Source organism: Theropithecus gelada, chromosome 7b (assembly GCF_003255815.1).
Source record: "Theropithecus gelada isolate Dixy chromosome 7b, Tgel_1.0, whole genome shotgun sequence".
NCBI lineage: Eukaryota > Metazoa > Chordata > Mammalia > Primates > Cercopithecidae > Theropithecus > Theropithecus gelada.
This window is the reverse complement of record NC_037675.1, coordinates 75,810,060-75,816,737: the sequence shown is the minus strand read 5'-3', so window position 1 is coordinate 75,816,737 and position 6,678 is coordinate 75,810,060.

The following is a 6,678-nucleotide window of genomic DNA, read 5'->3' as shown; positions in this document are numbered from 1 at the left end:
GATGGAGATTCTCAGTGTACACACACAATGGTTGTAAGATTCTTTTCTGTTTTGCAATCAAAGTAACTCTCACATTAGTGGTAAGATGATTTTTTTACTAAAACAAAGAGAAAGCATCCCAGAAGCTCTTCCATTAACCACTGTTAATGTGTAATGTACAAATTGAAGAGATTGGACTAATCGCTAAAGCCTCTGTCAGGGCTAACAGCTTATGATGCATTGAGACACTGAAAGGAAGTTAAAGAACGACTGGCAAATGGACACAGACTAATCGCTTTCTAGTTACTCATATTGTGAGGGCGGGGAAGGTCTCTGAACTCCAGAGGGTCTTAGGATGGAGACTAAGGCCAAGACTTTTACTTTGGAGACCATTTCAGATATGTTTGGCCCAGGAGACTTTCACTTGGTTCTCCAGAAATCTGAGATGTGTGATGCTGATTTTGTGTTTTTCTCCTAATCTTGCCCTTTGCCTGCCTGGAATTGTTAGTCTCAGACACTCCCAGGAACCTCAGAGTCTAAGAGCCTGGCACCAGAGAAAGAGAGAGAGAGAGAGAAAGATGCCACCAGAACTTGGACTGCTCCACAGGACAATTGAGCACTTCCCCAGAATCTGTGGGGAGGTTTTCACTTTTGGAAGCAGTAGTTGTTTATAGATTTCTATAACATTTAAAATTTTAAATACAAGCTGAGTTTATATCTCACCTCCAACTTTTTCCAGCTGCTTGACTTTGGATGAGTTCCTTAACCTCTTAGGGCCTTAATTTCCTCAGCTGTAAAATAGCATGATAAGAATATACCCACCTCGGCTGGTTCTAATGATGACATGAGGTGGGGGATGCAAAGTGCTCAGTGCGGTACTTGATGCATAATAAGTACCTGAGAAAGGTCGTTAGTATTATTATTATCATCCTAGATAAAAAAAAAGGAAGGTTGCAGCCATGGAAACTGCTCAGTGGCCTAGAATCATAGGCATTTGCCATGCATTTGTCTTCCAAATTTAATTCCAGGTGCCTTTCAAGACTGATGGCCTCTCTGATGCCACCCTCTGGTTTGCCTTCATTAAGCCAGATTCTAACCCTCTCTTTTTAAGACACTTAACCACATTCTTTTTCATGTATGATTTTTGTGTGTCCCCTTACCTTCCTACTAGACTGTAAACATCTTGAGAATAGAGACTACCCTTTCATCTTTCAATAAATGCCTAGAACTCAGCAATTGTTTAATGAATTTTTTTTAATAGGGAAGAATGTCTTTTTACTGTAGGTTTTGGATCAGGCCATTTAACCCTATAGCAGCCTTGTCTCCAAAGCGGAGAAAAGAGTAACAGTGGGCTAGGCTTCATTCTCCTGAAGAATGGAACGGCATTGCCCCATCCTGAGTGGGCAGCTCCAGAGCAGGGCCAGGGCTCACATCTTCTAGAAGCCAGCTGTCATCTGTCTCTAGGACTCATTGACACCAGCTTGTCTCCAGCCTGAAGGCTCCCTGGCCCTGGGCTCAGGCGGAAATGGCTCCTCCTCCCCTCCTGGCTGCTGTCTGTCTTCAGTTCAGCCTGCCTCTCCCTCCTGATTGCTCTGGCCGAAGCAAGAAGCCATGAAGATGGCTCTGTAGCTGCAAGTTGCATCAGGTTGCCTCTGGGAGAAAGAGAGAAAGCAGACCCGGCTTATGCAACTCTCTCTCCCCTACACTGAATCTCTGCAGTCCCTGGCCGACCCCCTCAGCTTCCCACCAGAGCGTGCCAAGGCCTGGCTCGGCAGGAACAAGCCCAAAGAGCCACACAGAGCATCTCCCAGACCGTGGCCTCTGAGAACCATCTCCTTTCAAGGTGGGTAACACAAAGTTCTGGGGTAGGGAGTAAGGCAGGGGAATGTAGGAGAAAAAGCCTCCAGGTCTGATTGACTTGCCATGGAACCATGGATCAACCATTTAACCTCTTTCAGCTAAATACCTCGTAGAGGTGTTATATAGACAAAAGGAAACAATGGATGTGCATGTGTAGCTTGGAAATACAAAGGCTATTCATACTGGGAGTATTAACATCATAGGCTAGTGCAAAGGACTAGCAGTTAATCCATTGGATTTTCCTACTTAGATCCCATTGGCTTGATGACCTGTCTGGGCACACCCACAGAAAACCTCACAAGGAAAGCAAGGTCCCTGATTTGGTCACCAGAAGAACAAGGTTGAGACTGACCTAGTGAATGCCTTTCTTTGACTACAAAACAGGCCTGTAATGCAGTTGGCTCTCCTGAAATGTTGGCTGCTAGTTCTGAGGGTATAGGAGGCCTAGGCAGCTGAACACTTGTATCATCCTGATCATCATGAAGTCTAGTGGAATTTATACAGACAGGACAGTATGCATTCCTTCAACCAATACTTACTGAGCACCTATTATGTGCCAGGCACTGTGCTGGGCACTGAGAATGAAAAAGTGAGTAAGCCATGGTCCTTGCCTTCAAGGAGCTTAGAGTCTAATGAGAGAAGCTAGCAGCAAACCATCACTGCAATCCAGTGGGACAAAGCCATGATAGTCACATGTACAGAAATGTGCCATGGCAACAAAAAGGGAGAGTACTGAGGTGATTTGCTCTGGAAGAGGCAGAGACAGGTCAGGCTTCTACTTAGGAAGGTGGCTGGAAATGGAGACACATAATCATGTACTAGGTCTTTATTTATCCATCATTCATTCAGCCAACATATCTTCTGAGATTTTTTTGGAGAATTTATTTATTTGTTTATTTATTTTTGAGACGGAGTCTCACTCTGTCGCCCAGGCTAGAGTGCAGTGGCATGATCTCAGCTCACTGCAACCTCCACCTTCCGAGTTCAAGTGATTCTCCTGCCTTAGCCTTACTAGTAGCTAGGATTACAGGCGCCTACCACCATGCCCAGCTAATTTTTGCATTTCAGTAGAGACGGGGTATCACTATATTGGCCAGGCTAGTCTCCAACTCCTGACCTCAAGTGATCCACCCATTTTGGGTTCCCAAAGTGCTGAGATTACAAGCATGAGCCACCACGCCCAGCCTGGAGTATTTTTTATGGTGAATTTACCTCCTCCTGAATTACTGGTCTTGGTTAATTTGGTTTTATTTAAAGTTCCTCCTACTTAATTTACTCTGGAACTGAGTAAGCATACTTGGTGATGTCCTGACCCTAGTGTATAGCCAGCTATCATGTTCTATTTGGATTTTAGAATTCCGCCCCCCTCCTCTGACTCTCCAACCCACGTTACAGCACTTCTTTCTCTGTCTGTGCTCTAGCCACGTCAGTCTCCTTTCAATTCCTCAGATTGACTGTACTTCCTTCCTCCAGCCACAGGACTCTTAGGCATGCTGCTCCGCTGCCTGAAATGCTGCCCCATAACCCCTTTTCATTTAGTTAACTCCTACTCATCCTCATTTCTCCTGCAATGTCTCTTCCTCCAGGAAGCCTTCCCTGACCACCTCCCCCAGATCAGATCAAACACTTTGCTATACATTTTCATAGCACTCTGTTCTTTCTCTTCATGGCACAATTCAACACTATATACTGGTATAATTATTTGATCAATGTCTGGCTTTCCCAGTCCCTTGAAGGCCTCATTGGGACAGACAACATTTCTATTTTGCTCATCACTGTACTCCCACTGTCCAGCACAGCTATTAGTCCAAGGAGCAGATGACCTATATGTGGTTTGTGAGAGAATTAATTAATGGAATGATTAATTATCTTTTTTGGGTCACCATTTGCCTTGGGCCTAAATGGTTCTGTGTTCAAACTAAAACAATGCCAAATGCAAAAACAAGGACCAGAACCAAACAGGGAGCCCCTCTGAGAAACGTGCAGAAAGAGTCAGGCGCGGTGGCTCATGCCTGTAATCCCAGCACTTTGGGAGACCAAGGTGGGCGGATCACGAGGTCAGGAGATCGAGACCATCCTGGCCAACACGGTGAAACCCCGTCTCTACTAAAAATACAAAAAGTTAGCCTAGTATGGTGGTGGGCGCCTGTAGTCCCAGCTACTTGGGAGACTGAGGCAGGAGAATGACATGAACCCAGGAGGCGGAGCTTGCAGTGAGCCAAGATTGTGCCACTGCACTCCAGCCTGGGTGACAGAGCGAGACTCCGTCTCAAAAAAAAAAAAAAAAAAAGAAATGTGGAGACAGAAGGTAAGCCAGGGGAGGGGTGTCCCAGACAAGAAGGCTTAAAGGAGCAGAGGGTAAAGGTAGGAAATATGAAGAAGGAGAGAGGGAGAATTCCAGCGCCCTGGTGTCTTACACCTCTCTGGGTTTTGAAATCAATAAATAGGTATTGAGTATCTATAACTCTGATTCTCAGGGGTACTTGTGTGCCTTGGGTATAAGATAGTATGCCAGGGATACAAGAGATGGGATACAATTAGTCCATTTTCCTGCTGCTTCAGTGTTATGAGTAGAACTTGAGGAGTATGAGGTTGGGGAAAAGGAGGATCATTTTATATCAAAACCAATACCAATATAGAGTAGATAATAAATTTCATATGATTACAAAAATCCATCTGAGATTTTAAAGATGTTAATGCTATGACTTCAGTGGTAGTTCAGGAAGAGAGTCAGAGAACCATGAGTACCTCCAAAGGATCCTGTATGAATTAAAGTTCTGGAAATCAAATAATATTGGAAATGCATGGAGGACACAGTCTTTAGAGACAGAACTTCTCTTGCTCATTTTTGTGCAACCCACCACTCCTGCTAAGACTTGGCACAATGCTCTGGGTGCACCATAGTTGCACATTAAATGTTAAATTGAATCTATAGCAAACAACTCACGCTTAGTTTGGTCTGTAAATTGTGAGGGTTGTTTTGTTTTGTTTTTGTTTTCGTGAGATAGGGTCTCACGTTGTCACTCAGGCTGGAGTGCAGTGGTGCGAACACAGCTCACTGCAGCCTCAACCTCCCAGGCTCAAGCGATCCTCCAGCCTCAGTCCCCCAAGTAGCTGAGACTTCAGGCGTGCACCACCACACCTGGCTAATTTTTGTATTTTTTTGTAGAAACTGAGTTTTGCTATGTTGCTCAGGCTGACCTCGCACTCCTGGGCTCAAGTGATCCACCCACTTCAGCCTCCCAAAGTGTTGGATTACAGGTATGAGCCACCATGCCTGGCCTGTAATTAGACTTTATTATCAAGATTCCTCTGCCAGCCACTCCTCCAGAGAGAGCTGGAGTTACTTCCGTGTCTCTCTGTAGAGGATCAAGAAGATCAAGCTCTGCAGGGTGTTGTGTCTAAACTACTCCAGGATGGAATCGTGAGGGAGGCGATGGGGAGGTACCAAGAGTAAGATGAAAGCAGAAGGTACAAGAACATTTAGCTTCCAGCGATTGCGTAAAGGAAATTATTATCTAGTTTCTCTGCAGGTTTCCATTGTTATCTGTGTTTATCTTGACTCCAGGAGCAACTGTGAGCTCCTTGAAGATGGGGCTGTGTATGTTTTTAACACTAGGCACCTTGAAACCATGCACAACAAATACTTGCTCACTGTCCAGCCCAGGGAACCCCTGAGATCAGAGCAGATAAAGTCTTGGGAAAGGTAAGTATCCAAATTGCAAAGCCCTAAACAGTGAAGTTCTCAGAGGCAGGCAGTAGAAGCAGGATGTTGGAAAAGCAGGCGTCTGAGGAAGACTAGTGGGTCCTTTCTCTTCTCTCCTAATCTACCTAACAAGCTATTGCACTGAGCCTTGAAGAGCAGCAGTGGTGATAGGAGTAGTGATTACAAGGATTGATTTTCAGCAGGGGCTGAGATGGAGGAGACAATGTTCTCAGACTTAATCACTGCTTTTAACTCCCCCAACATAATCTCTAATGGTCCCTGACTGGTGCCACTCAGAGCCTCCACCCCCAAACCTGTGCCACTCTTCCTACCTGAGCAAATCCTTCCAGCTTCTCAGCAAGTCTGTGTCTCAGCTCTATGCCTACCCCCTTCATTTCCAATGCATCGTGTCCCTATTCATTCAGCATCCAGGGAAGGAGAAGGAGTGAGGCTGCTTCTGCAGTTTGGATGTTGTTTCTAGAGTGTATCCAGTCAACCACCCCAGAAGCAGCTCTTAGATGAAGGGACCAGACCCACAGGCAAAATGTAGCAAGCCAAGGGTTCTGGGTGACAAATGCTTTTGAGATGCCATCAGGCAGGGATGTGGCTTAGAAGCAGGGGCCAGGCTGCACCCATGTCAGGAAAGGGCTGGAAATAAGTCAAACAGAACAGGGTGAAAAAACAAGAATCATTGGCAATTAAAGAAAAAAAAAAAACAGGGAACGTAGAAGGCCAAGGGCACAGAAACTTGTTGCCAGAGAAGTTACAGATGAGTGCAAGAACTCCTAGACAATGCCTTTCTCCACTTCCTCCTGACTGCGTTTTCTCCTTTTCTCATAACCTTCTTGATAAATCACCTGCAGGTTGTAACCATGTTGGCTGCACCCACTTGAAATTGCAATCTGGCAGCCCTAAGATTGGCATTCCGGGACTGTCTTTGTCACGAAAAGCAGAAATCCTGTTTATTTCTGTAAATTAATTGCTGGCAGAGAGGGTTTTCATTTTCCACCCAGAACAATAAGCAAAGAAATTCCAGGGTTGGAAAGCACCTAAAGGTTACTGTGGGTTAAATTGCCAGACTTAGCAGCAAAAACACAGTGTTCTTGGCATCTCTGAATTTGAAGCCACGAAAT